General features: G+C 51.7%; 1 protein-coding gene and 1 long non-coding RNA gene across 3 annotated transcripts in view; both read left to right on the forward strand.

The window, feature by feature from the left end:
- The first annotated feature begins 204 nt into the window (after positions 1-204).
- LOC132528875 (uncharacterized) lies at positions 205-16,582 on the forward strand. Of its 2 annotated transcripts, XR_009543324.1 has the most exons (4): positions 205-446; positions 4,703-4,782; positions 15,752-15,946; positions 16,347-16,582. It is a non-coding gene; the product is annotated as an uncharacterized LOC132528875 (long non-coding RNA). The 2 variants fall into 2 exon arrangements; XR_009543323.1 differs by having other exon boundaries at positions 15,752-16,582.
- A 5,374-nt stretch (positions 16,583-21,956) lies between these two features.
- Positions 21,957-22,142, forward strand: part of BRD1 (bromodomain containing 1) — a 34,737-nt gene continuing 34,551 nt past the window's right edge. The window contains exon 1 of the mRNA XM_060166577.1: positions 21,957-22,020. The gene's annotated coding sequence lies outside the window, so the exon portion shown is untranslated. The remainder of the gene's footprint in view (positions 22,021-22,142) is intronic.

Below are 22,142 nucleotides of genomic sequence, written 5' to 3' on the forward strand. Positions count from 1 at the left end.
CCGTCCCTCCCTGGGGCCCGGCCGGTCCGGCCGCTCCAGGGGCCGAGGCGGTGCTGACGGGGCAGGCGCAGTCCCGCCGCTCGAGGGGCCGACGTGCTGCTGACTGCGCAGGCGCAGTCCCGCCCCCTGGCCGGTGCGGGTCAACCACGCAGGCGCAATCCCATCCCCCGGCCCGTGCGGGCCGACCGCGCAGGCGCAGTTCCAGTGCGCCGGGCCCCGCCCCCGGGTCGGGCCTGCTGGGCGGCTGCGGGTTTGGAGTTGTCGGCGGGTTGGGTTGCTGCGGTGTTGCTGGTAGCTCGGCCGTTGGCGGCGGACCGGACGCATACGTGCCGGGGCGCCGAGGGCTGCGGCGTGACGGGCGCCCGGTTCTGCCTGCAGGTGCGCGCAGGTGCCGGCAGGTGCGCGGGGCGCGACCCCCAGAGCGGCCGGCCGCGGAGCCTCGGGAGGTGAGAGGGCGGGGAGCCCACCTGTGCGGGAGCCCTGAACTCGGCTTACCCCGGAACAGCGCCGCGCGTCCTTCCCGCAGAGGGGCTCCGAAGGGCTCTGCGCGACGTGCTGGGTGCACTTAAGCCCTTAAGTCTAAGGCGATAAGGTGCTGCCATGCGCGGCCTCGTTCGCCGGAGAACAGGGATTAAAACTTAACCCCTGTGGGGGCCGGGTGAACAGAGCCCCTTCCTCTGAAGTGGCCGGCGCCGGAGGGGCCTCGGGCCGGCGGGCTGGGGCTTCCGAGCAGCCGCTCGGGGGAGGCCCAGCGCAGCAGGTGCTGAACACACGGAACTCGGGCTCGCTTTCGGTATTTGTAAGATCCGGACATTTCACGTATAGTTTCCTAATACAAATTTATGCGCAGACCAAATAAATTCTGCAGAGTGATTTTGGCCCAGAGGCCTCTCCTTTGTCACCCTGTTTTAGACTACAGCTTATTTTGAATGAAAACGAGACAAATATGTTCATTTCCTAAGTCTTAATGTAATGATTAGGAAGTCTTTCAACAATTATTGGACTAGTTCAGAGGGGTGAGTCGGGCGTGTAAGGGGCCCTTCTCCCCATAGCCCTTCTCCCCTCGCCACCCTCCCGCGGCCTCCGTGACCCCCCGCTCCGTGGCTCGCCTCGCCACCCTCCCGCGGCCTCCATGACCCCCCCAATGTGGCTCGCCTCGCCACCCTCCCGCGGCCTCCGCGACCACCACCCGCTCCCAGCTCTGGCTGCCTCCTTGGCCACTGGTTGTACCCCAGCCTCAGGGACCTGACCTCTGTGCCTGAGCCAGGCAGGGGAGAACTTAGGACCTCTCACACCCTCTCTAATTCACTTATTTATTACAAATCTCAGCGGCAGCAGGGTTTTGCTCTTTTGTTCTCACTGCTGGCGCTGCCTGCTGGCGCTGCCTGGCCCAGGGCAGTGGTGGGTGTTTGTTGTAGAGCTCAGGGGGAAGCAGACTATGGTCACCGTCCAAATCCTGCCGCCACCTGTTTTGGTTCAGACTCCGGACTAAGAATGTCTTCTCAGTCTTTAATGGCTGGGGGAAAAAATAATAATATTTCATGACATGAAAATTCTGTGAAATGCAAATGTCGGTGTGCTCGCTCGAGGTTTCCTGGAACACGGGCGTGCCCACCCATTCACGGGCCACCTGCAGCTGCTTTTGCCATGCAGGCAAAAGCTGCAGTAGAGACCCTATGACTGGCAAAGCTAGCAATATTTGCTATCCAGCCCTTTACAGAAAAAGTTGCCAACTCCTGCGCTAGATGAACGAGCAGCCTCTTACCTGGTTCCCCCGCTGGTCATTCCTCCACTGACTCTCTCAAGGGGGTCCCTGTCTCAGAGTCAAAGCCAGAGTTCTTACAGCCATGGTGGCCAGGCCCACACTGCCTGACTCCTACTGCCCTGGCACTGCCCGGCCCTCGTTGACTCTGCTCCAGACACACCGTCCTCTTCTGGGTCCCACCTCAGGGACTTTGCACTGGCTGTGTCCCCGCTGGAATGCTCCTCCCCAGATGTCTGCCCATCTCACCCCTTACCTCTTCAGATCTTTGCCCACACGTCACTGTCCTGGGACGGGGGGCTCTCCCTGCTCTTTCCCTGTAAAGCAGTGCCCCACCCAGCCTCATTCTTCTCTGACGTTGACTTGTTCATGGTCAGCCTCTCTGAGTAGAATGAACGCTCCAGGAGAGCAGGGCCTTCTCTTCCTGTGCGATGTACGATGCCCAGCGCTGAGAAGAGGGAACACCCCCTGAGTCTTGGCGGGATGGGTTGGTTGAGTCCCCACCATTGCCCGGCACTGATCTGATGTGGACATAAAAGATTCTCCTGGCAGAATGGCGACAGCTCTTCCCCGAGGGACTCACCAGGCCCACCCTCTGTCCTTCAGCCACATGTACCTTTCACATCCTGCAGTTCGGTCAGGTGTGGCCTGCTCTGACCTCACCTAGGAAGGATTTTTGTTCTGAACCCAGGGTGGCCATATAACTTAATGCCCAAATGGGGCACCGTGGGCATGAAATGGGGTGCTACGCTCATGAGACTGGCGCCAACATAAACTGGACTGTTTCAGTGAGTCAGGACAACGTGTGGCCTTGTCAGCAGCTGCGGGGCATTCATGTATCAAATCCTTGATGAGCACTTTCTGTGTGCCCAAGATGCTGGATCTTATTTTTAATTTAAACTGAACAAAAGTGTGACCTCCTGGATTTTATCCGAGTTTGAGCACAGACTTGGAGCCCCGGGAAAGAGGGAGGGGTTTGTGCCCTGCCTGGTACTGGGCGCGATGTGTAGTCTACGCTCAGGCAACATGGGGAATAAAGAGTGACCGACCACCTGCTCTGAGGTCACTGAGGCCACCGAGGCAGAGGACTGACCTGCAGCACCCTCAGTGGCCCTGATGGCTCTCTGTCCGTGTGGGCCGCACTGTGGTCCTTGGAGGGGGTTCACCTCATGCTCAGCTTCCCGTCACGTGACCTTGGGCAAGTTTCTCAAATGTGAATTGAGATTGCAAGCCCAGCTTGGGGGCCATGAGGTTGATGGTGTCACATGTGGAAGCAGCTGGGCCCCCTGGCCCTGGTGACCGCATCTAGGGCCCTGAGGGCCAGGCCTGAAGTGAGGGCAGCTGCACTGTGGAGCGCCGTGGTTTGGGGGTGGACACCTGCCTGTCTCCTGCTGCGGGTGCAGTGGGCAGCCCTGCAGCTGAGAACTCAGAGTCCATGGACCTCCTCCTGGAGTGCAGGGCTTTGTGGTTCCGGGACCGTGAAAGGGGTCCACCTCTGTTGTCCTCAGCACACGTCCCTGCCTTTCCCTCAGGGCAGCAAGAATGTGTGTGTGTGTGTGTGTGTGTGTGTGTGTCTGTGTGTCTGTGTGTGCAGGAGGGGGACAGCTCTGCCAGCAGGCCACGTGGGGAACACCCCAGGTGGGTCCAGGTGGAAGGGAAGCCATTAGGCTGCAGGAGGGGGCTCCAGGATGCCAAGCACCTACCACGTTGCCCCCGTTGTCCGTGGGACCCCCAACCCCACACAGAAGGCAGTGTCATTGCTCACGTCGGGGAAGAGGACCCCGAGCTGGAGGGGAGTGAGGGCTTCCCCGAGGTCACAGAGCTGGCAGGGGCAGAGCTGGTTCATACGAGGTCTGGGGCGCCGTGCTGGGGCCCCAGGGGGAGGTTCCGAGGCGTCTCCCTGAAGTTGGTGTGGAATCGGGGCAGCGGGAACAGAACAGCCCCAGCCACGGGTGAGCTCGCGAGTTCATCCGCGGTCTCGGGTGTGACTCTGGGTCCAGGTGGGCAGGGGCTTGGGAACCCCTGCAAGGACCACCCGTGCCACGCAGGCATCAGCGGGGTCCCCTGGGGGGCCCTCCACAAGGCTCTTCTGAACGGAACCCCTGAGTCATTCTGCAACACTGACCCCAGCTCCTCACCTGGGGGCGGGCCCTTCAAGGCCAGGCTTGCCCTCCCCTAGGCCTCCCAGGAACTGGGGCATTGGCAGGTTGGAAGGAAGGGTGCGGGGGTGTTGGAGCCCAAGGGGACCTTGGGCAGCCTGGGTTGGGGAGGAGAAGTTTTCCCTGGGTGCTCTGTGGCTGCCCAGTCCAGTTGGGATGATGCCCTCAGGGTTTGGAGGGCTGCAAGGTTGGAGTGGGGGGGCGGGGTGGAAGAGGGACGGGGGCAGAGTGAGCCCCCCTAGGCTTGGGTCCGGGCTACGGGAGGGACTGAGGGGATGGGAGGGAGGACCCCAAGGCCACAGACTCACTCCTGCCCGCCCACCGGCCCACCTGCCTTCCCATGGCCTCGCTCCCACCCTGCTCCAGGCTCCACACCCCAGTAAGCCAGCCGGAGAGCCGGGGAGGGGGCCAGGCTCCGTGCCATCCCCACGCAGGTACCCCTGCATCCAGGTGTCACCTCAGCACCCCTCCGGCCTCCTGGGGCGGGCGGGGCCTAGAGTGGGGCTCCAGGCCCCCAGGCCCAGCAGAGAGGAAGTGCCTCTGCGGCTTCCACTGTTGAGCTGGTTTCATCATCACTTCGTGCTGTGCTGTGGGAGGCAGGAGAGCTCCAGCCCTTGCAGTAGACGTGTGACGTGTCCCGGTGGCTTTTCTCTGGGGCGGAGGGAGCGCAGGGCCGGGCGTGGCCTTCCTCCCTTGGGGCTAAGGAGCTGCAGGGCCTGCACTTAACTCCTCCGGCCCTGGGACCTCACGGCGGCACCAGATGGTCCTTGTCTCCACGCAGGAGGTGCTGTTGATGTCATGGTGCTGCCAGCTTGGGGAGTGAAGACCGGAAACAGGCGATCCAGGGCCCCCCGGCGCAGGGTAGGTATGCAAGGAACAGTGACCCCGAGCCCTTACTGATGGCGTGACGGGCCCCCCACCGGGCCCCCGGTCGACCCTGCAGCCAGGATCTCTGGGGGCCCCGCTCCCCCACCTGAGAAGTGGGAATGATGGTAGTGCCACCACCTCTGGATGGGGCAGAGGAGGACAGTGAGAGGTGGGGGGGGAGAGCCGCATCTGCCAGGTGTCCTGCTCCTCCAGACCGGTGCCCCCTCTCAGAGGATGGGGAGAGCCCGCCCAGGTCGGGGCCCAAGGGTGGAACCACCCAGCCGGCTCAGAAGGTGAGGACGCGGGAGTGGCGGTGGGACAGATCCCGGGGTGCTCAGCTGGAGTTTGGCCCCTTCCTGGGGTGCAGAGGAGGGGACTTGAAGGACTGGGGTGGCAGTGAGGTGCGGACCATAGTCCCTGCAGGGGGCACTCCAGAGGGCGTTAGGGAGGAAGTGGCAGGGTTCAGTAAGGCACTGATGTGGAGAGAAGTTGCAGGTGGGATGCCTAGCAAGTGGTGATGACCCCCGGTGGGACAGGAGTGCGTGGGAACAGAGCTTCACTTACCTTTTTGAGGGGAGGCGGCAGGGAAACATAACAGCAGAAGTGCCACCAGTGGGGAAAGAGGGGCAGTGTGGCTGGGATGGGGTGCTGGAGGGCGCGTGCAGAGTGCTCAGGTGCAAAGGCCCTGGGGCAGGGAAGACATCCGTGTGAATGGTGGGGCGGTGAGCCGGGTAGGAAGGGGCCAGATCAAGGAGGGGCTTGAAGGACTTGAGGACCAAGGGCCCTGGGGTCCAGGGAGGGCAAGAGATGGAGACAGGATGACCTCGTGGGAGAGAGGCTGCTGGAGAGAGCCGAGGGGATCCCAGGAGGCGTCCTTGGGGAGAGCACATGGGACTCAGGGCTTGGGAAGGGGATGCCCAGGTGGGAGCAGGCCCTGACTGGGGCAGAGGGTTCAGGCAGCCTCACACCCTGGCCCCCAGACGTCAGGCATGGAGGCCACCAGTCCGTGATGGCTAGTTGTGTTTTATTTTCCAAGATGGAAATGACTCAGAGTTTATGATCGTAACTAGGAGTGGCAGAATTAGCAGATAGAAGTGCAAGTATTGCCTGGGACATCCTCATACTAAAAAACTGTTGTTTGTCTTGATTTAAAAATGTAACCAGGGGACTTCCCTGGTGGCTCAGTGGTTGAGAATCCGCCTGCCAATGCAGGCAGGGTACACGGGTCCAAGCCCTGCTCCGGGAAGATCCCACATGCCACGGAGCAACTAAGCCCGTGCGCCACAACTACTGAGCCTGCGCTCTAGAGCCCGCAAGCCACAACTACTGAACTCGCGCACCTAGAGCCTGTGCTCCACAACAAGAGAAGCCACCACAATGAGAAGCCCGCGCACGGCAACGAAGAGTAGCTCCCGCTCGCCGCAACTAGAGAAAGCCCGCACGCAGCAACAAAGACCCAACGCAGCCAAAAAAAAAAAAAAAAAAAAAGTAACCAGGTATACTGTATTTCATCTATCAAGCCTAATCATAATAGGAATGCTGTCCCCTATTAACAGTCCCGCCAACACCAAAATAAAGCAAACTGGAGAACTAACTATGATCATACCCCCGACAAGATAACTTTGAAAACAACTAGACTATATCTTGCCCAGGTTTTATATACAAGGCTGTTGATTAAAAAAAAAAAAAGATTTTACTATACTCTCTTTTTGAGGCTACTGTTTTTGCTTAACAAAATAGCTCCTTACACGTAGACACACTGATTATGGCCACGCATGGGGTAATTTTTAACGGCGAGCACACGACTCTGCGGGAGGATGCCAGCTGTGCCCTGTACCCCGGCATCAACAGTTCTCAGAGGAGCACGATGCTCTTATGCTCTTTGCCTGTTGGTTATTTCTTCAGAAAACATTACTAACAATAGGATTTTTTTTTTTTTCGGTACGCGGGCCTCTCACTGTTGTGGCCTCTCCCGTTGCGGAGCACAGGCTCCAGATGCGCAGGCTCAGCGGCCATGGCTCACGGGCCCAGCCGCTCCTTGGCATGTGGGATCTCCCCGGACCGGGGCACGAACCCACGTCCCCTGCATCGGCAGGCAGACCCTTAACCACTGTGCCACCAGGGGAGCCCTAGGATTTTTTTTAATTGAAAATTTTACAGAGATAATTAGAGGTTCACATGCAATTCTCACAAATAGTACAAAGGAACCCTTGGACACCTTAGCCAGGTTTCCCCAGTGGCAGCTAACACCCAGGAGAGTGGTGCTGATACAATCCACTGATATTATTCCAGTTTCCCTAGTTTTACTTGTATGTGTGTGTGTGTATTAAATTCTGTACAATTTTATCAGCCAGGTTGGTTTGTGAAATCTCAATCAGGATACTGAAGAGTTCCAACAAGGATTGTTATTTTGTCCTTTTATAACCACACCCACCTCCCTCCTGCCTGGCCTTGTCACTAATCCCTGGCAACCACTAACGTGTCCTCCCTTCCTAAAACTGTGTCATTTTAGTGTTCCATAGATGGAATCAGATAGTAAGTAACCTTTTGGGATTGGCTACTTTGCTCAGCATAATTCCCCGGAGACTCATCCGCGTCGTGTGAGTGTCAGTACCCGTCCCTTTGCGATGCTCCGTAGTGTGCTGTGATGTGGATGGATCACCCTTTGTTCAAGCCGTTGAGTAGTGTTCCGTGGTGTGGATGGACCACCGTTGGTTCAGCCATCCCCTGCTGGAGGACATCTGGGTTGATTCCAGTTTTGGTCTAGTACAAATAAAGATTCTATGAACATTTGTGCACAGGTTTTGGTGAGAACAGAAGTCTTCGTTTCTCTGGGATAGGTGCCCAGAGGGCAACAACTGGGTCATATGGTAGTTGCATGTTTACTTCCTGAGGAAACTGCAAGCTCTACCTTTTCACATCCCTACTAGCATGTATCAGTGATCCCGTTTCTCTACATCCTTGCCAGCATCACTTGTGTCATAACTTTTTGCTTTGTCATTGTAATAGGTGTGATATCTCATCGTGTTTTAGAGGCTAATGCGACATGCGGGATCTTAGTTCCCCGACCAGGGACTGAACCCGTGCCCCATGCAGTGGCAGCGTGGCGTCCTAACCACTGGACCGCCAGGGAATCCCTGCATATGCTTAACTGACATCTGTATATGTTCTCCCTTGAAATGTCTCTTCATATCTCTTGCTGATTTTTAAAGTTGGATTACTTATTTTTTTACTGCTGAGTTTTTAGACTTTTTATGCATTCTATATCCTAGTCCTTTGTCAGGTAGGCAGCTTGCAAATATTTTTTTCTCAGTCTGCAGATTGTCTTTTCCTCCTAACAGGGTTTTCACAGAGCAAGTGTTAAATTTCTGTGAGATCTACTTTATCAATATTTTCATTTACGTCTTTTGCCTTTGGTGTCAAGTTAAGAACTTTTTGCCTGGCCCGAGATCCCAAAGATTTTCTCCTACATTTTTCCCTAAATGTTTTATAACTTTACATTAAAGTTCATGATTCATTTTGAGTTTTGTATAAGTTGTGAAACCCTTGGGTTTCCTTCCCCTCTTCCTCCCCTCCTCTCCTTCCCACCCCGGCCCCTCTTCCTCCCTGCCTATGCATGTCGAATTGCTCCAGCACAGTTTGTTGCAAAGGCTATCCTTCCTTCAGTGACATTGTTAATTTGTCTTTCTTTTTTTCTTCTTCTTTGTATGAGCATTCTCCAGAGAAACAGAACCGATAGGATGTGTGTGTGTGTGTGTGTGTGTGTGTGTGTGTGTGTATTTATTTATTTTAAGCAACTGGCTCATGAGATTGCAGAGGCTTGGTGAGCCCAACATCTGATGAGGGAGGCTGGAGACTGAAGAAGGAGTTAAAGTTCAAGTCCAAAGGTAGTCCACCATAGAACCAGGAAAAGCTGATGTTGCAGATGAAATCAGAAGGCAGTTGGCGTCCTGAAGAAGTCCCTCTTGCATGGGGCGGCCTTTTGTTCTAGTCAGGTCTTCTACTGATTGGATGAGGCCCACCTACATTATGGGGGCCATCTGCTTTACTCAGAATCTACTGATCTGAATTTAAATCTCATCCAAAAACACCCTCACAGTAACCTCCAGAATAATGTTTGACCAAATATCTGGGCCCTGTGGCCCAGCCAAGTTGACACATAAAATTAACCATCACATCTCTCTTGTTACTGTACATCTGTAGGGTCTGGTGTGATATCTCCTGTTTCATACCTTTTTTTTTTTTTTTTGGCCACGCTGTGTGGCATGTGGGATCTTAGTTCTCCGACCAGGGATCGAACCCACGCCCCCTGCGTTGGGAGCGTGGAGTTTTAAACGCTGGACCACCAGGGAAGTCCTTCCTATTTCATTCTTGATATTGGTAATTTGTCTTCCCTTTTTTTTACTTCTTTGTCACTCTTGATTGAGATTTGACAATTTTATTGATATTTTCAAAGAACCAGCTTTTTAAAAAAAATATTTTTCTCTCGTTTTTCAGTTTTCAATTCCATTGATTTCTACTTTTTTAAAAAAAAATTAATTAATTAACTAATTAGGTTGCGCCAGGTCTTGGTTGCAGCACGTGGGCTCCTTAGTTGCAGCATGTGAACTCCTAGTTGCGGCACGCATGTGGTATCTAGTTCCCAGACCAAGAATCGAATCCAGGCCCCCTGCATTGGGAGCATGGAGTCCTATCCACTGCACCACCAGGGAAGTCCTGATTTCCACTCTTATTTAGTTATTTTCTTCCTTCTGCTTGCTTTACGCTTATTTTGCTCTTTTTGGTGTGTGCAAGCGTAGGTTCTTAGGTGGAAGCTCAGATTATTGATTTGAGACTTTCCCTCATTCCTCAAATATGTATTTAGTGCTACAGATTTCCCTCTCAGCACTGTTTTAGTTGTGTCCCAGAAATTTTTATATAGTGTATTTCTGTTTTATTCAGTTCAATATTTTTAAAATCTCCTTGAACAATGCTCTTTGACCCATGGATTATTTAGAAGTTTATTTAGTTTTGTTTCTAAGTATTTGGATATTTTCCTGTGGTATTCTGCTATTGACTTCTAGTTTGATTCTATTATGATCAGAGAACATGTTCTATATGATTTCAATCCTTTTAAATTTGTTGAAGTTTGTTCTATGACCCAGGATACGGTCTCCATGCGTGCTTGAAAACGATGTCCATTCTCCTGTTGTTTGGTGGAATGTTCTGTAAATGTCATTTAGATCCTGTTGCTCGATGATGGTGTCGTGTTCTTCCAGATCTTTGTTGACTTTCCGTCTAGAAGTTCTATGAGTTGCTGAGAGTGGGATGTGGAAATCCCTAACTGTAATTTTAGATTTGTCTATTTCTTCTTTCAGCTCTATCATTTTTTGCTTTATATATTTTTAACTCTGTTGTTTGGTGCACAAATAACTAAGATCATTATGTCTTCCAACTGGATTGATCCTTTTATCATTATGTAATGTTCCTCTTTGTTCCTAGTAATTTTCTTTGCTTTGTAATCTACTTTATCTGATTTTAATGTATAATAAATAATACATAATGTGTATAATAATATGTAAAAAATAATACACTATGGCCATTCCTACATTTTTGGCTAATATTTGAATTATAAATATTTCTTCATTCTTTCATTTTTACCCTACGTATGTCATTATGTTTGCCATCTGTAGACGGCATATAGTTGGGTTGTGATTTTTTATTAATTCATTCTAATAATCTGTGTGTTTTGTTCAGTGTATTTAGAGCATTTACATTTACAATTTTGATATATAAGGGCTCAAGTCTGCCCTTCTATTATTTGTTTTCTGTTTGTTTCCTCTCTTAATCATTCCTTTCTTTCTCTTTTCTTGCCTTCTTATGGGATACTGAACATTGTTTAGAATTCCATTTTGATTTTTCATAGTGTTTTTGAGTATAACATTTTGTATAGTTTTCCCAATGACTCTCTGGGTATTACACTATACATACCTAAGGTATCAGAGTCTATTGATATAATTTTAGCACTTTGAGTGACGTGTAGAAACCTTACTTCCATTTAACTCCCTTTACCATCCCCATTTACAAAATATAACTGTCTAAAATATTTCTTACACATACATTTAACACCACATCAGACAGTGTTACAAGTTTTACTTCAGTCACCCAACATACATAAGAAACTGGTGATGAGAAGGGTAATTATTATATTTACCTCTATCTTACCCATTCCATTGTTTTTCTTTCCTTTCTGAAGCTCTGAGCCTTCTGTTATCATTTCTTTTCTGTTTGAAGGACTTCCTTTAGCCACTCTTTAAGGGCAGCTCTGCTAGTGACAAATTCTTTTAGTTTTCTTTGTCTGTGGATGTTTTCATTTCCCCTTCATTTTTTTTTTTTTTTTTTTTTTTTTGGCCGTGCCGTGTGGCTTGTGGGATCCCAGTTCCCGGACCAGGGATTGAACCTGTGCCCTCAGCAGTGAAAGCACAGAGCCCTAACCACTTGACCACCAGGGAATTCCCTCCCCTTCATACTTGAAGCATATTTTCACTAGATATACAATTCACGGTTGACAGTCCTTTCCTTTCAGCTTTGAAAAATGTGCCACTTCCTCCTGGCCTCTGTGGTTTCTGATAAAAAATCCAATGTTATTCCAATTGTTTTTCCCTTATAGGCAATGTGTTATTTCTTTCTGTCTGCTTTCAAGAGGTTTTTTTTTTTTTGGTCACTGGTTTTTAGAAGTTTAATCATGTGTGTGGTATAGATTTCTTTGGATTTATCTAATTTGGGGTTCACTCAATTTCTTGAATGTGTAGGTTTATGTCTTTTGCTAAATTTGGAAAGTTTCTTTTTTTTTTAAATTGAAGTATAGTTGATTTTCAATGTTGTGTTAGCAAAGTGATTCAGTTGTACATACATATATATATATATTTTCAGATTCTTTTCCATTATAGGTTATTACAGAATATTGAGTACAGTTCCCTGTGCTCTACAGTAGGTCCTTGTTGGTTATCTATTCTATAAATTTGGGAAGTTTCTGCCATAAGTTCTTCAAATATTTTTTTCAGCCTGCTGCTCTTACTCCTCTCCTTCTGGGATCCAATTCCACAAACGTTAGATTTATTTTATTTTTTTTTATACTCCCACAGGTCCCTGAAGCTTTGTTTGTTTATTTGTTTCCTTCAGTCTACTTTCTTTTGGTTGTTCGGACTGGGTAATTTCTACTCTTCTGTCCTCTAGTTCATGGACTCTTTCTTCTGTCATGTTCACTGTGTTATTGAGCCCATTCATTGAGTTTTAAATGTTGGTGTATTTTTCAGTTCTATAATTTCCATTTGTTTTTTTAATAACTTGTTTCTATGCACTAAGATTTTCTATTTTTCTGCTGTTTCAAGACAATTTGTAACTGGCTGTTGAGACATTTTTGTGGTGGCTGCTTTACAATCTCTGTCAGATGATTCCAGTGTCTGATTCATCTCACCGTTGGCATCTGTTGATGGTTTTTCCTCTCATTTAAATTCTTGGTTTGACAAGTGGTTTCCAAATTGTAATCTAAACAGTTTGGAAATTATGTTGGGAGCCTCTGGGTCCTATTGAAACATTCTATCTTAGCAGGCAGTCATCCTGCTTGTGTTCAGGTGCAGCACATCCTGGCCTCCTTTTGTGGGTTGTGGTTCCAATGATAATTTAGTTTTCAGAGCCCTTGCATTTCTGTTCTGGTATGTTCTGTTCATCTGTGCCACTGGAGCTTCCACTTAATTCAGCTGGTGCTGCCTGTGGGAACAGAGATTCTCCAGGCTGCCTAGAGCCGGTGGGTGAGGAGTGGGAGAGGCTGCACCCATGGGATGGAGGTGCTTCTGAGACCTGGTACCTCCAGGGCTCCTGCTCCATCTCCGTTGACTTCCCCATGGGAGGATAGATGGACTTCTCCTAGCTGCTGGGTGGGAGGGTGGGGAGACACTGGGCCTGGGCTGCTTTCAGCCACTGGTTGGCCAGGAGTTGCTGGACCTGGGCAGCCTTATACTCCTGGGGGGTGGGGGGATGGGAGACTCCGGGCTGCAGTGTTTTTCCTCAATCCGAGGTCTTCAGCCAGCCTACCTTTCTTTTCCTACCAGAGGTCTATGATTGGTCTCTTGTATTATTTCCCTGTTTTTAAAGTTATATTTAATTGGAGGAGCAGGAAGAGATGAGTCTAAATTATCTACTCTCTGGTGTTATCTTTAATTTTTTAATTTATGTAATTATTTATTCAATGTATTTTAAAAACAGATTTAATGAGATATAATTCACATACCCTACAGTACACTCATTTAAAATGTACAATTCAAGGGACCCTGGTGGTCCAGTTTCTAGGACTCAGCGCTTTCCCTGCTGTGGCCTGGGTTTAATCCCTGGTCAAGGAACTAAGATGCCACAAGCCATGTGGTGTGGCCAAAAAAACAAACAAACAAACAAAAACTAAAATTCAATAGTTTTTAGTATATGCACAGGGTTGTGCAACTCTTACCACAGTCAATTTTAGAACATTTTCCTCATCCCCCAAGAAACCCCACACCCATTTGCAGTCACTCCGCATTCCCTCCCGCTGCCCCAGGATGAAACCCCACACCCACTTGCAGTCACTCCGCGTTCCCTCCTGCTGTCCCAGGATGAAAGCCCACACCCACTTGCAGTCACTCCCCATTCCCTCCCGCTGCCCCAGGCCCTGGCAACCACTAACCTGCTTTCTGTCTCCATGGATTTTCCTGCTTTGGGCATTTCATATAAATGGCATCATATGATATGTGACCTTTGTCTTCTTTACTTGGCAGGACGTTTTTCAAGATTCATCCCTGTGGTAGCACATTTCAGTACTTCATTTCTTTTTATTGCCAAATAATATTCCATTTATGAACAGACCACATTTTATTTATCCATTGATCAGTCGATGGACATTTGGTTTGTTTTCACCTCTTGGCTATTATGAGCAATACTGCTATGAATGTTCATGTACAAGTTCTGTGTGGACGTGTGTTTTCCTTTCTCTTGGGCACATATCTAGGAGTGGAATTGCTGGGTCACGTGGTTTGCATTTTGAGGGACTGTTCAACTGTTTTCTGAGGCAGCTATACCATTTTTCATTCTCACCAGCAATGCAAGAAAGTTCCAGTTTCTCTACATGCTCACCAATACTTGTTATTATCTGACTTTTTTTGGCTGCACCACTTGCCTTGCAAGATCCTAGTTCCCTGAGCAGGGATCGAACCCACACCCCAGCATTGGAGTCCTAACCACTGGGCCGCCAGGGAATTCCCCTGACTTTTTGATTGTAGGCATCCTAGAGGGTGTGAGGTGATACCTCACTGTGGTTTTGATTTGCATTTCCACGATGGCTGATAATGTCGGGCACCTTTCCCCGTGCTTATTGGCCATCTGTATGTCTTCTTTGGAGAAGTGTTTATTCAAGTCCTTTGCCCATTCTTTAATTTGGTTATTTTTGGGTTATTGAGTTGAGGACTTTGGCTTTTATTCTGAGAGAGATGGGGAGCCATTGGGAGATTCCAAGCACAGGAGTGATAGTATCACGTGGGTTGCTCTGCAGAGAAAAGCTACAGAGATGCCAGGGGGAAGCAGACAGACCAGTCTGGACACCTAGATAATCTAGGTGAGGGATGACAGTGATTGGCCCTGGGGTAGTAACAGGAGGTGGTGACAGAGGACTGGTTCTGGACATGTTTTGAAGGGGGAGCTATCAGGCTTTGCCGATGGATCAGATGTGAACAGTAGGACTGCCTCTCACTCAGGAAGCATGGCATCACCATTAGCTGAGAAGGTGGATTAGTACCCTGGGAGCCGTGACAAAGCGCCACAGACCTGGCGGCTTCAACCCCAGAGGCGCGTTGTCTCCCAGTCCTGGGGGCTGGATGTCTGAGATCAAGGTGTCGGCAGGGCTGCCTCTCCCTGAAGCCTGTCGGGGAGCATCCTTCCTGCCTCTTCTGGCTCTGGTGGCTGTCACTCTTGGCGTTCCTGGGCTGGCAGCTGCGTCCCTCCAGCCTCTGCCTCTGTTTGTCACATGGCCTTCTCCCTGGAGCCTGTGTCCGAAGTTCTCTCTACTTATAGGGACACCAGCCATTGGGTCAGGGCCCACCCCAGTGAGTTCTTAACCTGCTCACCTGCAGGGACTCTATTTCCAAGTAGGGTCACGTTCACAGGAACCGGGGATTAGGATGCCAACCTGTCTTTTTTTGGGGGGGACACAATTCAACCCGTAACAGATGGGGAAGACAACAGGGGGGCAGTTCGGGGATGGGGGCCAAGAGCTGAGCATCAGGCATGTTAAGTTTGGGATGTCCGTCAGCCATCACAGCAGAGATGCTGAGGAGGCAGCGAGATGCAGGAGCTGCCAAAGCATGATTTTCAAAAGTTAAAAATATGGCTCTACGGCTCTAAAGTGAGGATGTGTCCAAGGTTTATTGAAATCATTAACGAGGAAACCAGCGTAATGGTGAGGCTGGTTGAAAACACTGGGGAGAGGGAAGGATTCGTAGTGGCTGAAGAAAAGCTTGCTTGAGTAAGTTCACCAATGTAGATTAAAAGCTGGTTAATGTTCTACAGGGCCGTAAAACTGCAACCTCTTCCAACTAATCTTTTCTACAGAGATAATTTTTGTCACTTACCGCTGGGCAAAGTTCATTTGCATTGCTATCAGACAAGAATCACATTGCCTAGCCATCCATTTTCTACAAGTTAAAATCTACCCTTACCGTGTTATTAAAAATCATAATCAATAGTAAGTAGGCAGTAAAACAGATGCACACCCTAGAGAATCAAAAAGTGGGTCTGCTGGACCACACTCAGCCTCCCACCGAAAGGACCCACCGCCATCCTCTTACCCATTCACGTTTTGGAAAATTTTTATGAGTCCCCCCCCACAGACACACCTTGGGACGAAGGTTGTTCTTCACAGAAAGCTGGTCTTACTGTGTTTGGACCTGATTCATCTACACAGGTGCTGAAAGAAGTGGCAATTAGCACGTCTGAGCCTCCTTGTTGGGCCGGTACAAGTAAGCCACGTGGGGTTTCCCAAGGACCAAGGCCGCAAAATCCACTTCTGTCTGGAGACGTCACCATGAGGAATGTACCGCTGAGCCGCTCGCATGTCTGAGGTTCACGTTGCTCTTGCCTGCAGCACCTGTGCGTGTAGGTGAGTTTCTCTTTTCACAAGGACCTAGGTGTCTGCCACAGTTCCTGTCTGCCTGACCACTTGTGAAGCTGAGACCTGATACAACATCGTTCGGGCACTGGTGTGGGTCTGTGGGCACCGGGTCAATGCAGAGGTTACGATCCTTGCTCCGAAGGTGGGTGTGTCACCCTGAATCACAGGAGACGTGCTCTCAAATATGACACCCGCTTAAGGCCACAGCGGCACAATCATTTTGTCTAATTATATACTGGTAAAAAAGAGGACTGATTTCTATTGAACCTATGCAAATAACTAGGTTTCTATTAAAATTGAATAGTCAGTAAAAACGATTTTTCCTGAATTCCGAAGTAAGAAAGTACCATTTAAAAAATGTTTCATTTGGGCTTCCCTGGTGGCGCAGTGGTTGACAATCTGCCTGCCAATGCGGGGGACACGGGTTTGAGCCCTGGTCTGGGAAGATCCCACCTGCCGTGGAGCAACTAGGCCCGTGAGCCCCAATTACTGAGCCTGCGTGTCTGGAGCCTGTGCTCCGCAACAAGAGAAGCCGCGATAGTGAGAGGCCCGCGCACCACAATGATGAGTGGCCCCCACTTGCCGCAACAAGAGAAAGCCCTCGCACAGAAACGAAGACCCAACACAGCCAAAAATAAATAAATAAATAACAGAACTGCAAAAAAAAAAAAGTTTCATTTGTTTGCAAAAGCACAGTCTACTAAATGTAAGGTTAGAGACAGAAGAAAGAAGAAGGATTTTATCTTACTTCTGCCAGAAAATAGAAACGTATGAAAAAGCACCAATACCTGTGTCCTTGCCTTTGTCGGGCCCAAGCTTTTTGCTGCAGATATAATGGGGTGGGGGTGGGAGGGCTACGGAGCCAGAGGAGGCAGGGACGTCCCCAGAGCTGAGCTCTGGGCTGATGCATCTAACTGAGGGCCACGTTGCTTGACGCGTCTGCTTGACGCGTCTGCGGCCAACTGTCTGGCTGCTATAGCCCGACAGACAATCGGGCTGGAGCTACCAGGTGAAAGCATAGAGGCTTCTCCCTGTTGAGTTATAAACATAGAAAGGGGGAAGGACAGAATGAGATCTGTCATGTTAGAATTGAAGCTATCAGTATGAGCTCAAGGCTTGTTTATAGATATCGGAAAAGATACAGGTGTGTGTTTGCGTGTGCACACACTTACGCACTCCGAGCTCTCTCTGCTGAGTGCAAAGGGAATCACACTTTGTATTATCATTATGACATTATATTTCTCCTGTTCAGCATCACGCGTCTGAGATTCAGCCACGTGGATCCAAGTGGTGCAATTCATTCATTTCTATCGCTGCGTGCTAGTCCATTGTGTAGACGTATCTCGCTTTATTCATTTTATTGTCCACATACACTTAAGGGTTCCCCCGCAGTGGTTTTGCTATTAAAGACAGCGCTGCTTTGAATGTTGACAGGTCTGATGGGTCAGTGCAGGTCTCTCTGGCATGCAGTAGGCAGAGGATGTACCTAGGAATGTATGTTGACTTAGCCCTAGAGCTGGGAACAGGTGTGCACATCGAGGCAGCTTGCATTTTCCCAAACGGCCACAGTCACTTCTCCCTGCCACGTGCTCCTCTTAAAATGTGACTCTGACACTTCTTTCCACAGGAACTAGGGGGTGTTGTCCCCTTAGCTACTGAATCTGGACAGGTTTGTGCACAAGTGATGCTACATGATGTCTGAGGCTGTGATACAAAATGTCATACTGGGCCCACCTGGTTCTCTTGGGACTCTTGCTCTTGGAACCTGGCCACCCTCCCTCGAGGACGTCCCCCAGGCCCTTAGCCCACAGCCTGAACCAGCTTGCCAGCCACGTGGGTGCACCATCTTGGATGTGGCCTGTCCAGCCCCCAGTGGAGATGCCCCAGCGGTTGCAGCGTGGAGTAGACCAGCTGTGCTGCTGAATCTTCCCCAAATAGCAGATCCATGAGTGAAAGAAGCGATTGTTGTGGTTTCGAGCTACAAAGTTTGGGGGGTGGTTTGTTATGCAGCAACAGCTAACTGATGCACACACCCGATTTCTTTGGAGAATGCCATATTGTTTACAAGATAATTGTACCACCTGATGCTCTGGCTAGCAGGGTATGTGTCCAACTTTAACGGTTGTGCTCATTCAGTGTGGTTTTAGTTTGCATTTCCAAAACTGCTAGTGAGGTTATTGGCCCTTTCCATGTTCTTCTCTGCAAGGAGACTGATTACAGGATTTGTCCATCATTCTTTTGGCGTGTTTGTCTTTTTCCAATGGATTTGGAAGGGTTCTTTATATATCCTGGATACTAATCATTTGCAAGGTGTATGTGTTGCAAATACTTCCTAGCTTTTGGTTCTTCATTCTCTTTATGGTCTTCTGAGGAACATAAGTTGTATGACACATACTTTCCATCCACAGTTTTAGGTGTGTTTCTCGTATTTAACAGTATTTACATTCTAATTAGAGAGTCTCTGTCTTTTTTTTTTCTTTTTTGTGGTACGTGGGCCTCTCACTGTTGTGGCCTCTCCTGTTGCAGAGCACAGGCTCAGGAAGCACAGGCTCAGTGGCCATGGCTCACGGGCCCAGCCGCTCTGCGGCATGTGGGATCTTCCCAGACCGGGGCACGAACCCACGTCCCCTGCATCGGCAGGCGGACTCTCAACCACTGCGTCACCAAGGAAGCCCGAGTCTCTGCTTTTAATAGATGAATTTTTAATTCCATCATGTCTCTGATTACTCAAACGTTTGAATTTACTCGTCACCTCATGCTGTGTTCTTCATTTATCATGTATTTTTCTTTCTCTCTTTTCTGCTTTTTGTTGGTACTGTCAATTTTTCTTCATTTCAGTTTTCTCCCAGCTGTTTTGAAATCTGTAAATTCTGTTTCCATTTTTCTCATGGAAACTTGGGTATTTCAGACTTCTTTTCTATCGATTCTAAAATCCTCTAGCTATACAAGAACTTCCGTGCGCCTTTCCTTCCTGCTCCTCCTTCCCCTTGCCATACGCCATGTTGAGCTCATGCGGGATTTTCTCTCAAGTTGTTATTTGACTTTCTTTGAGCAGTCTAAGCTAGTTTCTTTGTTGGCGTCCAGGTCTTTCTCTTGGGTTCGCGTCTCATTTTGCTTGGGAATGTCTTTCAGTCCTCTTTGAGACTTAGTGTGTGGGTGTTTTCAGGTTGTGAAGACACCTTTATTTTGTTGTCTCACTTGAATGCTAGTTTCACTGTGTATGGAATTGTAGGTTCAATTCTTTCAGGATGGGCTTCCCTGGTGGCGCAGTGGTTAGGAATCCACCTGCCAATGCAGGGGACATGGGTTCGAGCCCTGGTCTGGGAAGATCCCACATGCAGCAGAGCAACTAAGCCTGTAAGCCACAACTACTGAGCCTGCACTCTAGAGCCCACAAGCCACAACTACTGAGTCCACGTGCCACAACTACTGAAGCCCATGTGCCTAGAGCCCGTGCTCCGCAACAAGAGAAGTCACTGCAATTAGAAGCCCGTGCACTGCAACGAAGAGTAGCCCCCGCTCACCGAAACTCGAGAAAGCCAGCGCAGCAATGAAGACCCAACACAGCCAAAAAAAAAAAAATTCTCTTAGGATTTTGACAGTTTCACCCCTTTGCCAACTGACAATCAGGTTCAGTCTGATTAAAGAAGATCCTTCCTCTCTGAAGGGTTTTTAGAAAATAACTTTATTCTTCTTTCCAATTTAATTTTTTTAATTAAAAAATTTATTCATTTATTTGGCTGCACCAGGTCTTAGTTGCAGCGTGTAGGATCTTTTTTTTTTTTTCCAGTTGCAGCATGCATGTGGGACTAAACCCTGGCCCCCTGCATGGCAGCGCAGAGTCTTACCCACTGGACCACCAGAGAAGTCCCTCTCTGATGGTTTCTAGGCTAGTCTCTTCATCCTTGGAATTCCAGAAGGCCACTATGACATGCCTTCACTCCTCCTGGGCGTCACTTCGGTTGGTGGAGAAGCCATCCTCTCTGCCTCTCTCCTGTTTCCTGTCTCTCTTCTTTCACAACACGGCCTCCAGCTTCCTGGTTTGCATCTGCCTTGCCTGGGGTGGAGAAGGGTGTAGGCCCCGTGTGCTTGCTCTCCACTGACTCAGATAGCAGACATCTGGAAGAGCGGAGGACATACTTGCGGCTCCTGCCTCTGGTGCAGACGTGGTCGCGGCCCACTGCTGGGCCTGCCTCACCTTGGCTCAAGGGTGTGTCTGGAGGTGGGACCTTGCTCAGGAACTTGACCACTGGGTGACTTTGGCTGAGTGACCCTCCAAGCCTTCACTTTCCTACTTGTACACTGGATGCAATGGGGCACAAGTTCTGGTCAGCAAAGGGCCCCCAGCTAGGACACTTGGGTGGACGTGGCCAGCCTGCTCTCGATAGCGCGTTTGCTGGAAGAGCCTAAGCAGCGGAGCCCGCCCTGCCTGCCCACGCAGGGTAAGGTCTCACCGGCTCAGAAGGACCCAGCCTCTGCCTGGGGGGCATGTTCCTCCTACTGAGGGGCCTCCCCTGCTTGTCGGGGAGGGGGGCACCTGCTGCTCCTTTTCCCCAGGGCTGGGCTCTTTCACGGCCACTGCACTAACCTCAAATCCTCACGGAAACCAAGGAAACATCTAGGTTTCTCCCTCCTCCCAAAGCCCTTCGGGACTAATCTCGGGATGAAAACTGTCATGAAACCTCTGAATTTTGGCGTTGAAGCAAAGGCCACAGTGGAAGCAGCCAGTGGCAGCGACCAAGACTCAGGTCTCTAAACTACTGCTGCGCAGGGGCCCTTTCTGTTCTACCTGGAGCCCAAGCGGGTGGTCCGGACCTATAGGCCCCATCCTAGGCCTGTAACTCCTGAAGGAGGGCCAGCTGGGCCGCCCTGCAGCCCCCATTCCCCAGTGCGCCCCGCTGCTTCCCCCACCCCTACCAGCACCCGCTTCCTCTCCACCAGCGAATAATCCTGCCCAGCACGGGCCCCTCAGGCTCCCCCCAATCCCCTGCCTGGCCCAGCCCGACCCCATGGGGCGCCCACTCAGGTCTCCACCACGCTGTGGTCTGGGCTCCCTTTGCCCCACGCCCGGCACTCCCCCAGGTCCCCCGAACACTCAGCTGGGCCTGACCCATCCAGTGCCCCCTTCTCCCGCTCTGGCCCCACCTCTTCATCCCCTCCCCAGGGGCCTCCCCTCACGCCCTTCCCCCGCCTGGCACCCCCTCAGATGCCTCCAGACCCGGTGTGCGGCACCCCTCCCTCAAATCCCGCGCCCCCTCAGGCGCGCCCCAGCCCCTCTGCCCAGCGCCGGCTGCCCTCTCCCTTGAACGCCGCGCCCCCTCAGGCCTCCAAGCCCCCGTGTCCGGCACCCCCTTAGATGACGCCCCCAGCCCCGGTGCCGGCGAACCCATCGCCCGCCCGGCGTCCCTCTCCCTTGAACCCCGCGCCACCTCCGATGATCCCCCAGCCCCGGAGTCCGGAGCCCCATCGCCCGGCCGGTGGCCCCTCTGGCCGGTCGCCCCTCCCCACCTCTGCCCGTTCGCCCCTCCCCCCAGGCCCTCCCCCCTCCGCTCCCCTCCGCTCCCCTCCCCTCCCCTCCGCTCCGCTCCCCTCCCCTCCGCTCCGCTCCCCTCCGCTCCCGTCCCCTCCCCCCCGGCCCCGGCGGCGGCCGCGCGTCATGGCGGCGGCGGGCGGGGCGCGTTTCGCACGCAGCGCGCCGGGCGGAGCGCTCGCCGCATTGTTTGCTTCGCTGGGGAGCAAGCGAGCCGGCCCGGGCGTCCGAGCAGCCCCGCGCCAGCGCCCCGTCGCCGTCCCCGCCGCCGTCGCCGCCGCCGCCGCCCGCCGGCCGGGCCCCCGCGCCGGGCCTCCGTCCGGCCCCACCGCCCGCGCGAGCCGCCGCCCGAGAGCCTGCGGCCGCCGAGCCGAGCCGGGCCGGGCCGCCGCCGCCAGGAGCCCGCGCCCAGAGCGGCGGCGGGCCGGGCCTGCGCGGCCGTTGGCGGAGGAGCCGCGGGCGCCATTAGCGCCGCCTCGGCCGCGCCGGCCCCCGCGCCCGCCGCCCGGCTCCCGCGGCCGCGGCCCCGAAGGTGAGTGCGCCGGACGGGCCGGGGCCGGGGCCGCCGCCTTGCCCGCCTCTCCCGCGGGCCGCCGCCGCCGGCCTCTCGGTGCTGGTGCCGCCGCCATGTTTGGCGGCCGCCGTGGCGGCGCA

The sequence above is a fragment of the Lagenorhynchus albirostris genome, chromosome 11, assembly GCF_949774975.1.
Source record: "Lagenorhynchus albirostris chromosome 11, mLagAlb1.1, whole genome shotgun sequence".
Taxonomy (NCBI): Eukaryota; Metazoa; Chordata; class Mammalia; order Artiodactyla; family Delphinidae; genus Lagenorhynchus; species Lagenorhynchus albirostris.